The 14,271-nt window shown below is 50.5% G+C and overlaps 1 protein-coding gene across 5 annotated transcripts in view; it reads right to left on the bottom strand.

Annotated features, from left to right (window-relative positions):
* gjc2 (gap junction protein gamma 2) overlaps positions 1 to 14,271 on the bottom strand; it is a 448,407-nt gene that overhangs the window by 32,020 nt on the left and 402,116 nt on the right. The window contains exon 1 of one of the 5 annotated variants that reach the window (XM_072508124.1): positions 1,308 to 1,442. The exons of the other annotated variants lie outside the window; for them this stretch is intronic. The gene's annotated coding sequence lies outside the window, so the exon portion shown is untranslated. Of the gene's footprint in view, positions 1 to 1,307; positions 1,443 to 14,271 lie in introns of those variants that run through there. 5 annotated transcript variants of the gene reach the window in all.

The following is a 14,271-nucleotide window of genomic DNA, read 5'->3' as shown; positions in this document are numbered from 1 at the left end:
CTAGCATGTACTATGCAATAGAAGTTAGCTTGCTCACTTGGTAAAACCGTTACCTTTGAGACAAAGAAAACAGTCCAGTGCTGTATTAAAGAAGGGCCGCATTATCAGAGGCCCCATTTGCTAATTTAGGCGGATATAAATAATCCTGCGAAATAATTCGAAGAGGAGCAAGGGAAATCTCCCAGCGTCCCCGAGTCAAACATCCTCCCTAAACTAACACCACAAAAAAGCCGCTGATTTGGAGATATTTTATAACAATGAGAGGTCACTGGTTTAAAGTAAGTGTGTTATTCTCCCAACAACTTTCAAACAATTAATGGAACTGGTAACTGCTTCAACCAGCTAGTACCTATTGCCTGGCTCCTGCTGAGATTCAATTCAAATCTGACTGCCCTAGCGAGTTCCAAGCATCGCTTCTACTGATGTACAGTTATATACCTATTTGTTGAAATTTAAATATGAAATTACTTCTTTTTGGAGATTTGCACTGCTTGCCTCTGGAGATAGATCAAATCCAGACTATGAAGATATACTGTGCTTTCACTTTGCTGTAAACCACTTTGCAGCAACACTAAAATGCAATATTAATGTCCTCTTATCGAAGACTGTAACTTATTGGATTATGGGCCACTGTTGTCTTTTTGGACAAGTGTGAATAAAAAAAAGATGCGAATGAAACTCAAATGTTAGTTGTTTGTTCCACATGTATCTCTTTGAATCTTTACAACAGGTTAGCTGAAGATATCTTATCAAGCTGACTATTGGTATTACACCAAATTAAAGATGTAAAACACCCCACTGCTCTTAATTATTACATTGGTAATTAAGAAAGAACTTGGGATTTATAGTGTTTTATCCCATGAAGGTAAAAACAGAGCAGGGAATTTGCACACAGCAAAGTCCTGCCACAAAATGTTTCTCTGGTGGCATTGGTTGAAGTAGGGATGTTGACTAACGACATCAGGAGTAGGTTCCATGCTCCCCTTCAAAAAGTGGCAGAGAAGTCTTTTATAATAAGCCAGGGTTTAACACCTCAAACAATAAAGGTAGTACTCCTTTAGCCATGCTTTGAAGTAGGCTATGTTCTCAACCCCAAAGTGGGGCTTGAATCCACAACCTTTGTTAAAAGATATCATTCAAACTCTCAAAATAAGGAAATCAATCACATAGCAACTGCTTTGACTCAGTAACTGAACCTCTTAATCAATTGACCATTCGTTTTATATGTCTCACTTTACAAAAACTATAACTTGCCATGTATTACACGATAGAAGTGAAGTTAAATTAAAATACAATTGAGTACTTACCTAAACATGTGTCTTTTTTTTAAGAAGTTACTTGTTACAGTTGATTTTAAGAAAGGAGTTTTAACTCTCAAAGGAGCATTGTCAAAGAAAATAGACACTGCTTCAGCCCACAGTGACAGGCTTTAAGCAACTTCAACAGGCTCCACCTTTATGCTTCATGTCTAGACAGCGATCACTTTAACTCACTAGTGTGTGCAATGGCATCTGCATTAACCTTTTCTTCAACCAACTGCAGTTTAAAAGCTGACTGCAACTCAGCTGCACCTACTCACAATCACAGAATCGTTACAGCGCAGGAGGGGGCCATTCAGCCAATCGTGTCTGCACAGGCTCTCCAAACGAGCCTATAAGCCTGCACAGTCTTCCTCTTCAATTTCCTTTCTCATTAAAAAAAAAGGGGAGAAACAGCATATGTTTCTTTTCTCTGCCCATCGGTCAGAGTGAGCAACTTACTAACAGTGCAATCTCCTGGGGAAAAAGTTTTAATCATGTTGAACTTGGGCTGTACTCCCGAGCACAAATAATTAAACAAAAGCAGACACAGAAGGTTGGATGCACAGCAGGTTTTAATTGAGGAATAGGCAGCCTGATTGAAGGACAAATCACATTCTTCAGTCCAACTGCTCAACAACTGTTACAAGTTCTTGAACTACTATAAAATTCATTATTGTCCTCTATTTGTTAGGAATTCTTGTCTTTATTATCTCATGGTCATCATTCAGCACAAAATTACTCAGGCAAATTCAGCTATTAAAGAAAATAAAATGCAATTTTATTAAAGAGGCACTGTCGTTCCGGTGAAAGGGGCATCTATTGTTTCAAATACATGAAGTATAAACACTATTATTTTAAGCACACTAGTTAACACTATTTGAATTATAGTGCCATTGTTAATCAATTTACGTGAAATGGGTTTAAGATCGCTTTAAAATAGTAACAGGAATTAATGCAATTGAATCCCCCGAATTACATCCATTCAGAAACCATATACATTTCTGAAATTTCTGGCAAAGTTTCATTCATTCATACACTCATTTTCTTTTGAATCTAAGTTGTGTAAGGACGTTGCTGTGGGCTACGTAGCTAAAAAGCTACCAGATGCATTATTAAGCCATAATGACCTGTCAAGTTACAGAAACCCAGCTAGGGCAGCAGTTGATACCCTGCAATTAGCTGCAATGACCATGGGCGAGGGAATGGTATATGACAGTCTTGCCTAAGTTTTTGTTTATTTTTCAGAATTGACTTATTTCAAGTCTTTTTCTGGAAGGATGGATAGGATAATTTCTGAGCTGATATGGGCGGGTAAGGTATCCCGGGTTAGGAGGGGTTGTTTGGAGAGGGACAGGTGGAGGTGTAGCCATCCCAGATGGCCACCTGCAAAGGACCATGGGAAATATGGTCAACCCAGGACTCAAGGCGCTCAGAGCTTATGTATATTGGCAACTCAGATAACTAGACGCTATCGAAACCCCCAGCTACTTTGCATTCTAATGGCCCATTTCCCCAGAAAAAAAGACCTGTACTCAGGTAATAGATACAGAAAGAGATTCATCGGCGCCACTCCCTTTGCTCAGGGAGCCCAAAAAAGCCAAGGTCAATGGCCGCTCAGGACACTCCCCGCCATCAAGGCACGCCCCTTTATTGGCCAAAATTGAAGGGAGTAATCGAAGTCTGCCGAATTATTGGGTCCAAAGCTAAGGACCGCCCAAAAGAGCGCGGAACCCCAGACAGATAAAGAGTGACACTGCCATGTGTTTGGTCTCTCTTGGCCCCGACCTACGCCTAAAACCAAGAGCAGCATTACGATCAGAGGACAAGTTCAAGACCAATGATTGCTACAGACGGATGAGCCCAGCAGAAACAAAGTCCCTTCTCCAGACCCAGCCATGCAAGATCCGAACAAAGGCCTTGTTCCTCTGCATGAAGCCGGGTGCCTGAAGTTAGTACAGGTTGTTGTAGTGTTAGGTGTAATTTAGCTTGTAGCATTTTATGTTGCATGTTGAAGCAATTATTGTGTGTAAATAACCTATCATTGAACTTGAACTAACTAACTGGTTGTTTGGTCTTTGATCGATATCCGGTAAAACCTTGTGGTGGTATCATTTGATACCTGGCGACTCTGAAAAGCAATGTCATCATTAATAACTGTCATATCAGTATCCAGTTAAAAGAGCAACATTATTGGCGTCTCCGGTGCTGATTGGCAACATTACTGGCGACTCTGGTGGGATTCGACCTAGAAGTGATTTTGTCACTCCGCGAGAACCCACAAAACTTTGAATTAGAAACCCAATTGAGAAAAGTGAAAGAAACCACAAGTGTAAGGCCCGTATCAATCAAATTTCCAAGATTCCGAAGTGTGTATTAACTTGACTGCGTACTTCAGGGATATAAGGTAAACTGGTTAGATTTTGTTGCATAAAACTATCGGGAGTATTGTGAACCGGAAAATAGCCAAGGCCATACCCGTTGTTCGAATCGCTGCCTTATTCCCCCTGTCCCAAATTAACGGTAGGAAGAGAGATAATAGAAGCAATGGCAGCAAAGGCAATGGAATGCCTAATGAACCCGCAGGAATCCGAGGTCGCAGCGACCAGTAGAGCAGAGCAGTGCCCCATATGGGAAGAGGAATTGAGGAAGTATTTGAAGGGGAAAGGATGGCCCCTTTGGTCCGAGTTTTGTTCAAATGATGAGTCAGGCCCAGGAAGCATAGGACAAACCTGGCAGGACAACCTAACCGAGGTACATAAAAAGAATACAGTGATGGCAATCGTGTTCTGTTTGACACAATTGCGAGGCACAGAGGAGGTTGTGAGGACGCTCCGCAAACAGCTAGTTGAGAAAGAGGAGAAGAATGAGGGAAACTTTAGTGAATGTGAGAAAATTAATGAGCAACTCCAGGAACAGTTGGCAGCTAAAGATAAAGAGATGGCTGATGTCAATGGGCACACCCAGTCTTGTATAGTTCACCTTAGCAGCTTTTAGACCCAGTACGATAAGGCCTACCAAGATACACAGCACCCAATTTTGGTACGAGAAGAGACGGAACAGCAGGTAGAACAGCTAAAGAAACAATGTGCAGATTTGAAGGCAGCTTTATTTATTTTTAAAAAATAACTTTTATTAAAGGTTTTCATAAAATATCAATAACAAAATGAGAAAGAAAAAAGAACCCAACAGGGTTAAGTACAAAACACAATCTAAAAAAGCAACCCCCTAAACCCCTCCCTCCCGTACCTAAATAATAAATGAACATTAACACCCCGACTTGAGACAACAGGTGTATACACCCCCTCAGACCCTTCACTCTGCCACTCCCTCCAAGGAGGTATACCACGAGCCTGGTGGTGGTGGCGACCCTCAAAATTTGGGGGCAGTGGAGGCGGCATAGGGGGGAAGTTAGGGCCTCGGCATGGACCCCATTACGGGGGAACCACCGGTAAATAACATAAACAAAAATAAAGCAGACCCCCCCCCCCCCGAGCTGCTGCTGCCATTGACCAATGTCTAGCGTTCTGCCAGAAAGTCTAAGAACGGTTGCCACTGCCTAAAGAACCCTTGTACCGACCCTCTCAAGGCGAATTTCACCCTCTCCAATTTAATGAACCCTGCCATATCGCTGATCCAGGATTCCACACTTGGGGGTCTCGTATCTTTCCACTGAAGGAGAATCCTTCGCCGGGCTACCAGGGACGCAAAGGCCAGAATTCCGGCCTCTTTCGCCTCCTGCTCTCCCGGCTCCTCTGCCACCCCAAATATTGCGAGCCCCCAGCCCGGTTTGACCCTGGATCCTACCACCCTCGACACCGTCCTCGCTACGCCCTTCCAAAATTCCTCCAGCGCTGGGCATGCCCAGGACATATGGGTGTGATTTGCTGGGCTCCCTGAGCACCTAACACACCTGTCCTCACCCCCAAAGAACCTGCTCATCCTTGTCCCGGTCATGTGTGCCCTGTGCAGCACCTTAAACTGTATGAGGCTGAGCCTCGCGCACGAAGAGAAAGAGTTCACCCTCCCTAGGGCATCTGCCCACGTCCCCTCTTCGATCTCCTCTCCCAACTCCTCCTCCCACTTACCTTTCAACTCCACCACCGAGGCCTCCTCCTCCTCCTGCACCACCTGGTAAGTTTCCGAGATCTTCCCCACTCCCCCCCCCCCCCCGAGAGCACCCTGTCCTGTACTGTGTGTGGCAGTAGCCGTGGGAATTCCACCACCTGCCGTCTGGCAAACGCCCTTACCTGTAAGTACCTGAAGGTGTTCCCCGGGGGGAGCCCGTACTTCTCCTCCAGCTCACCCAAGCTCGCGAACTTCCCGTCCACAAACAGGTCCCCCAACTTTCGTATGCCTGCCCTGTGCCACCCCGAAAACCCTCCACCTGTTCTTCCTGGGGCGAACCGGTGGTTCCCCCGTAATGGGGTCCACGCCGAGGCCCTAACTTCCCCCTATGCCGCCTCCACTGCCCCCAAATTTTGAGGGCCGCCACCACCACCGGGCTAGTGGTATACCTCCTTGGAGGGAGTGGCAGCGGTGCCGTTGCCAGCGCCCCCAGACTCGTACCCACACAGGACGCCGTCTCCAGCCTCTTCCATGCAGCCCCCTCCCCCTCCATCACCCACTTGCGCACCATTGTCGCATTGGCGGCCCAGTAGTACCCACAGAGGTTGGGCAGCGCCAGCCCCCCCCATCTCTACTCCGCTCCAGGAACACCCTTCTCACCCTCGGAGTCCCTCGCGCCCACACAAACCCCATTATACTCCTGTTAACCCGCCTGAAAAAAGCCTTTGGGATAAACACGGGGAGGCACTGGAACAGGAACAAAAACCTTGGGAGCACCGTCATTTTGATTGACTGCACCCTACCCGCCAGGGACAGCGGCAACGCGTCCCACCTCTTGAACTCCTCCTCCATTTGCTCCACCAGCCTTGTAAAGTTAAGCCTATGCAGGGCCACCCAGCTCCTGGCCACCTGGACCCCCGAATATCTGAAACTTCTCTCCGCCCTTTTTAGTGGGAGCTCGCCAATCCCCCTCTCCTGGTCCCCTAGCTGAACTACGAACAGCTCGCTCTTCCCCATATTGAGCTTGTACCCCGAAAAGTCCCAGAATTCCCTAAGCATCCTCATTACCTCTGGCATTCCTCCCACCGGGTCCGCCACATACAGCAGCAGGTCGTCCGCATAAAGCAACACCGTATGCTCCTCCCCACCCCGCACCAACCCCCTCCAGTTCCTCGACTCTCTCAGTGCCATAGCCAGGGGTTCAATCGCCAGTGCGAAGAGCAGGGGGGACAGGGGACACCCCTGTCTCGTCCCTCGGTGCAACCGAAAGTACTCGGACCTCCTCTTATTTGTGGCCACACTCGCCATCGGGACCTCGTACAACAGCCTAACCCACCTGACAAACCCCTCCCCAAACCCGAACCTCTTCAGCACCTCCCACAGGTACCCCCACTCTACCCTATCGAAGGCTTTCTCCATCGCCACCACTATCTCCGCCTCCCCCTCCCTCGCCGGCATCATGATAACGTTCAAAAGCCTCCGCACATTCGCGTTCAACTGTCTCCCCTTCACAAACCCCGTCTGGTCTTCATGGATGATCTGCGGCACACAATCCTCAATCCTCGTGGCTAAGACCTTCGCCAGCACCTTGGCATCTACATTTAGCAAGGAAATCGGTCTGTAAGACCCACATTGCAGGGGATCCTTGTCCCGCTTCAGGATCAAGGAGATCAGTGCCCGGTACATCGTCGGGGGTAAAGCCCCCCCTCCCTTGCCTCATTAAAGGTCCTAACTAACAGCGGGCCCAACAGGTCCATATATTTTTTATAGAACTCGACCGGGAAACCGTCCGGCCCCGGTGCCTTCCCCGCCTGCATGCTTCCTATCCCTTTGATCAGCTCCTCCAGCCCAATCGGGGCCCCCAGTCCCGCCAACAGTCCCTCTTCCACCTTTGGAAACCTCAATTGGTTCAGGAAACGGCCCATCCCTCCCTCCGCCCGTGGGGGCTCGGGTCGGTACAATTCCTCGTAGAAGTCCCTGAAGACCCCATTGATGCCAACCCCACTCCGCACCACGCTCCCTCCCCTGTCCTTAACTCCCCCGATCTCCCTAGCTGCGTCCCGCATCCTAAGCTGATGCGCCAGCATCCGGCTTGCCTTTTCCCCATACTCGTAGACCGCCCCCTGGGCCTTCCTCCACTGCACCTCCGCCTTCCTGGTGGTCACCAGGTCGAATTCGGCCTGGAGGCTGCGCCTCTTCCTCAACAATCCTTCCTCAGGTTCTTCCGCATACCTCCTGTCTACCCTCACCATCTCCCCCACCAGCCTCTCCCTCTCCCCCCGCTCCCTCCAGTCCTTGTGGGCCCTGATGGAGATCAGCTCTCCCCTCACCACCGCCTTCAGTGCCTCCCATACCATCCCCACTCGGACCTCCCCGTTGTCGTTGGTCTCCAAGTACCTCTCTATACTTCCTCGGACCCGCTCGCTCACCTCCTCGTCCGCCAACAGCCCCACCTCCAAGCGCCCCAGCGGGCGCTGGTCCCTCTCCTCCCCCATCTCCAAGTCCACCCAATGCGGGGCGTGGTCCGAAATGGCTATTGCTGAATACTCGGTATCCTCTACTCTCGCTATCAGCGCCCTACTCAAAATGAAAAAGTCGATTCGGGAATAAGCCTCATGGACATGTGAGAAGAATGAAAATTCCCAAGCCCCCGGCCTTGCAAATCTCCAAGGGTCCACCCCTCCCATTTGGTCCATAAATCCCCTCAACACTCTAGCCGCCACCGGCTTCCTACCCGTCCTAGACCTGGAGCGATCCAGTGCAGGATCCAACACCGTGTTCAAGTCTCCCCCCATTATCAGGCCCCCCACTTCCAAGTCTGGGATCCAACCCAACATACGCCGCATAAAACCCGCATCGTCCCAGTTCGGAGCATACACATTGACCAGTACCACCCTCTCTCCCTGCAACTTACCACTTACCATTATGTACCTACCGCCATTATCTGCCACAATGCTCGACGCCACGAATAACACCTTCTTTCCCACCAAGATCGCCACCCCTCGATTTTTGGCATCTAGCCCCGAGTGAAACACCTGACCTACCCACCCTTTCCTCAGTCTTACCTGGTCTGCCACCTTCAGGTGTGTCTCCTGGAGCATAACCACATCCGCCTTGAGCCCCTTCAGGTGCGTGAACACGCTGGCCCGCTTAACCGGCCCATTCAGTCCCCTTACATTCCAGGTTATCAGCCGGACTAGGGGGCTACCCGCCCCCCTCCCCTGCCGACTAGCCATGACCCCTCCTCGGCCAGCCACGCGCCCGCACCCCACACCCGGCCCGTTCCCCACAGCGGCATACCCCCGTCTTGACCCACCCCACTCGCTCCAGCTCCTCCTTGATCTTAGCAGCAGCAACCGCCCGCGGAGGCTCGTTAGCCTTGGGCCTCCTCGCCAACACTCTATGGGCCCCTTCCAGCTCCAGGGGCCCCTGGAAGGACCCCGCTCCCATCAGCGAGTTTAACATGGTGGCCACATAGGCCCCCACGTCCGGCCCCTCCAGCAGGCCCAGAATCCGCAGATTCTTCCGCCTCGACCGATTCTCCATCTCCTCGAACCGCTCCTGCCATTTCTTGTGGAGCGCCTCGTGCGCCTCCACCTTTACCGCCAAGACTAAGATCTCGTCCTCATTGACAGAGATCTTTTGTTGAGCCTCTCGGATCGCCACCCCCAGCAGCTTATCAACAGAAGCCTTCATTGGCTCTAGCAGGTCCTTTTTAATCTCTCTGAGGCAGCGCTGGATACCCTCCTGTTGCTCCTCCGCCCACTGCCTCCACGCTGCCTGGTCTCCGCCCGCCGCCATTTTGTCCTTCTTCCCTCCCTTCTTCTGGTCCACCACCACCTTTTTTGTCACCCCGCTCCTAGTTAAAGCCATATACTGACGGGGAACTATTATTAACTCCTTCCCACACCGGGAAACATCGAAAAAGTGCCCTTGGGGGCCCTGAAAAGAGCCCAAAAGTCTTGAGAGGGAATCCTTTTGGCAGTGTTCGCTTCACCAATCTGCCCCAAAATGTCCGTGGAAACTCCTGAAAAAGGTCTAAGTGTCCGTTCCAGACAGGAGCTGCCGAATGCGTGACCTACTCCTCCATGGCCGCCACCGGAAGCCTCGTCCCCGCTTCTTCAGTGGCCCTGGTGAGATCTTTTCACAGTTGTTCCCTCTGCTGTTAGAATTCACTTTTGATAAAGGTCCTCAGGTCAGTTTGCAGCTTTAAGCTTGCCCTTCCCCCGCTTGCATGCTGGAAGGGGCCCTGTTTATCCTGATTGCAGCCAAATCTTCCACTGCTTCTGCCGGACCTGGCAGCCAAAAGACACAACACTCCTGGGGGACACCGTCAGGGGAGTGTTGCAGTCCTCTTGCCACACCGGGAAATGTCAAACAAATGCCGTGGGGGCCCTGCAAAAGAGCCCAAAAGTCCGTTCCAAGCGGGAGCTACCGAATATGCGACCTAGCTCTGCATAGCCGCACCCGGAAGTCTGAAGGCAGCTTTATGAGCGCTCCATAGTTCCACAAGGAACAAAGACAGAGTACAGTAGATCACGCCAAATGTAGGCAACAAATAGTAAAGTTACAGTCACTGCTCTCAGTGCAAAACGGATTCAGAGATACCTTTGGACCGAATTTAGATCCGGAGAATGGCCCCAGTTGGCAAGAACTAAATGAAACCGCCCTTAGATATGTGAGGATACAGAAAATCAGAATAGAGCCCCCCAGGCCCTGAAAAGGAAAGCACCCGCACTACCGACTGCACAGGCAGCACATGCCCCCATGAATCCAGTCACCATACAGTGCACATCACAGGGTAGCGAGGAGCCCGATTTTGTTTACATCACCCCATTAACCATCACCCAATAGAGAGATGCCAGTCCAAAGATTTTTTTTAATAAACATTTTATTGAGGTATTTTTGGTATTGTAACAACAACAAAATAAACAATGTGCATGAAACTATAAACAAAGTGCAAAAGCCGCCTCCCTTCCTTACAGGTCCCACCTTTATTAACCCCCTACTCTAAGCTAAACTAACCTCCCCCTCCTTCTGCTGACGTTTAATTTTCCGCGAAGAAGTTGACGAACGGTTGCCATCTCCGGGAGAACCCTAACAGTGACCCTCTCAAAGTGAACTCGATTTTCTCCAAACAGAGAAAACTAGCCATGTCCGATAGCCAGGTCTCTGACTTTGGGGGCTTTGGGTCCCTCCAAGCTAATAGTATCCGTCTCCGGGCTACCAGGGAAGCAAAGGCTGGAACGTCTGCCTTTTTCTCCTCCAGGATTCCCGGGTCTTTTGACACCCCGGAAATCGCCACCTCTGGACTTCGTGCCACCCTTGTTTTTAACACCGTGGACATGACATCTGCAAACGCCTGCCAAAATCCCCAAAGTTTCGGACATGCCCAGAACATGTGTACATGGTTCGCTGGTCCTCCCGCACATTTTGCACACCTGTCTTCCACCCCAAAGAATCTGCTCATCCGGGCCTCTGTCACGTGAGCCCGATTAACGACCTTGAATTGTATCAGGCTGAGCCTGGCACATGTTGCGGACGCTTTGACTCTGCCCAACCCGTCCGCCCATAGACCATCCTCTATCTCTCCTCCCAGCTCCTCCTCCCACTTGCACTTCAGCGCCTCTGTCTGCGTCTCCTCCGACCCCATAAGTTCCTTGTGAATGTCAGAGACGCTCCCTTCTCCTACCCACCCTCTGCAACTACCCTGTCCTGAATCCCCCTTAGCGGTAGGAGCGGGAAGGTTGACATCTGTTTACGTCGGAAGTCCCGCACTTGCAGATACCTGAATTTGTTTCCCCTCGACAACCCAAACTTCTCCTCCAGCGCCCTCATACTCGGAAAGCTCCCCTCTATAAAAATATCCCCCATCCTCTCAATCCCTGCTCTCCGCCATATCCGGAAACCCCCCATCCATACTTCCCGGGGCAAACAGGTGATTATTACAGATTGGGGACGAGACCGATGCTCCCTCTGCTCCCACATCTCCTCCATTGCCCCCAAACTCTCAGGGCCGCCACCACCACGGGGCTGGTAGAGTACCGTGCTGGCGGGAACGGCAGAGGCGCAGTTACCAACGCCCCCAGACTGGTGCACTTGCATGAAGCCGTCTCCATACACTCCCATGCCAACCCCTCTCCCACCACCCACTTCCTGATCATGGTTATATTCGCCGCCCAGTAATAGTTACTAAAATTTGGCAGCGCCAGCAAGCCCTCTCCCCGACTCCGCTCAAACATTACCTTCCTTACTCACGGGGTCCTGCCCGCCCAAACAAAGCCAGTGATCACGGTGTTGACGCTTTTAAAAAAGGACCACGGAATAAAGATGGGGAGACACTGAAATACAAACAGGAATCTCAGGAGGACCGTCATCTTCACCGTCTGCACCCTCCCAGCCAGTGACAATGGAAGCGCGTCCCATCTCCAGAAACCGTCCTTCATTTGGTCCACTAGTCAGGCTTGATTTAATTTATGCAGCCGGTCCCATTCCTGCACCACTTGAATGCCTAGGTACCTAAAGCTTCCCCTTACTAATCTAAATGGCAGCTCCCCCAATCACCTCTCCTGTCCCCTCGCCTGGACCGCAAACATCTCACTTTTCCCCCTATTTAGCTTATACCCCGAAGACCGGCCAAATTCCCTAGAATCCTCATGGTTTCTTCCATCCCCTCTATTAGGTCCGATACATATAGAAGCAGGTCGTCTGCATCGAGTGAGATTCTGTGCTCCACCACCACCTGGACCAGCCCCTTGAGGCTCTCAGAGCAATTGCCAATGGCTCTATAGCTAGCGCGACAACAGTGGGGAGCGGGGGCATCCCTGTCTCGTCCCCCGGTGCAGTCTAAAATAGTCCGATGTTGTCCTATTCGTCCATACACTTGCCACAGGAGCCTGATACAGCAACCTGACCCAGTCAATAAAGTCCCGCCCAAATCCGAACCGTCCCAGAAGCTTCCACAGATAATCCCATTCTACCCGATCAAAAGCCTTTTCTGCATCCATTGCGATCACTACCTCCACATCCCTACCTTCCGGGGGCATCATGATCACGTTTAACAACCTTCTTACATTGGCCACCAACTGCCTACCCTTAACAAACCCCGTCTGGTCCTCCCCAATAACGTCCGGAACACAATCCTCAATCCTGGATGACAAAATTTTGGCCAGCAATTTGGCATCTACATTCAACAGGGATATCGGCCTGTAGGATCCACACAGCTCCGGGTTCTTGTCCTGCTTCAGAGTCAGCGAAATCGTGGCCTGTGACATCAGCGGCGGCAGCACTCCTCTTTCCCTTGCCTCATTGAACATCCTCATCAACACCGGCCCCAATATCCCAGAGAACTTTTTATAAAACTCCACTGGGTACCCGTCTGGCCCCGGGGCTTTACCCGACTGCATGGCCTTCAGATCCTCCACTATCTCTTCCAACCGGATCGGGGTCCTCAGCCCTTCTACCAGCTCCCCGTCCACCTTTGGGAAATTCAGCCCTTCCAAGAAGTGCCTCATCCCCTCTGGCCCCGTAGGGGGTTCCGACCTGTACAGCCTACTGTAGAAATCCCGAAACTCCTTATTCACCCCTGCTGAATCTCTAACCAGGTTCCCATCTCCGTCATTTACTTTCCCTATCTCCCTGGCTGCCTCCCTCTTTCTAAGCTGCTGTGCAAGCATTCTGCTGGCCTTCTCTCTATGCTCATAGATCGCCCCCCTTGCCTTTCTCAGCTGCTCCACTGCTGCATCGACAAACCAGAGGTCCGGTCCTCCGCCATGCTGTCTCTTGCTGCAGCTTCAGCCCAAGCCTTCTCTGTCTTTCTGTTTCTGTCTTTACGAGCATTTCTAGTCCTTCTCTCCATGCACCGATGTTTGAATTCAGTACACAATTGCATCCGTCATCAGTTTTACAATTCAGGTCCGGTAGAACATCGGGAGAAAAGGTCCAAAAGTCCGACCAGAGCGGGAGCCACCAAATGTGCGACTTACTCCTTCATAGCCGCCACCGGAAGTCCGCCTGCGCAAAAATTGAACCATTTGAACCCACAGCAGACCCGCATAATTTCTTTGAGAGAGTACGCCAGCAAAAGGTTATGTACGGTCTGGAAGAACCGGAGGAAGTTAAGCTTATAGTCATGAGCCTTGACCCGTCCGTTAGCTCAGCTTTACCAGTACCCCAGAATGTTGGAGGAGGAAGCCTCGAGGAGATGAAGGCAGCTAATTTTAGACGCGATTGGATACAACAGAGAAGATCCTGTAGAAGGTTTGAACCGACGTAGACAAAAGAAGGGAGAGCACCTGACTGCATAAGCAGGTCGCCTTTGGATCCATTTTAAAGCGGTATTTGGGGAATTGAACCGCACAAACTTAGATAATGACAACACAACCAAATGGGCTCGTACTTTAAGTCTCCCGCCCCCACAGAAGCAGGTCAAAAAGCCTGTGTACATTACGACTCCGCAGACGCCACACATAATGAAGTTTGGGTTTTAAAGAGACTCTTCAGAGCTTGGGAACATAGAAAGGCAGATCAGGAGAAGGCAGAAGTGAATATTAACCCAGTCAGGACTACTCAGGACCCTGCATGGGTAAATGAGGGCAGAAATGAAGAAGGTCAGCACCCCTTGGCACAGGCAGCACGAGGTTGCTATAATTGTGGACAAAAGGGACATTACGCCCGCGAATGCAACGCCCTCCCCCGAACCAGCAATCGAACGCCCCACCTAGGAACAATGTTAGGCCCATACAAAGCATTAGCGCCCGATCAGATAATTCAGTGATTAATAGCACAGATTGACAGTGTTCGGACTCTCCAACTTGGGTCTGCGACACACTCTGGGACAAATCAGGCAGACCAGTAGTCACAGGCACAGTCTGGGGACACCCAGTAGAGTTCCTTTGGGACATAG

Source organism: Scyliorhinus torazame, chromosome 6 (assembly GCF_047496885.1).
Source record: "Scyliorhinus torazame isolate Kashiwa2021f chromosome 6, sScyTor2.1, whole genome shotgun sequence".
Lineage (NCBI taxonomy): Eukaryota > Metazoa > Chordata > Chondrichthyes > Carcharhiniformes > Scyliorhinidae > Scyliorhinus > Scyliorhinus torazame.
Note: the sequence above shows the minus strand (reverse complement) of the source record. Positions and strands in the feature narration are given on the sequence as shown.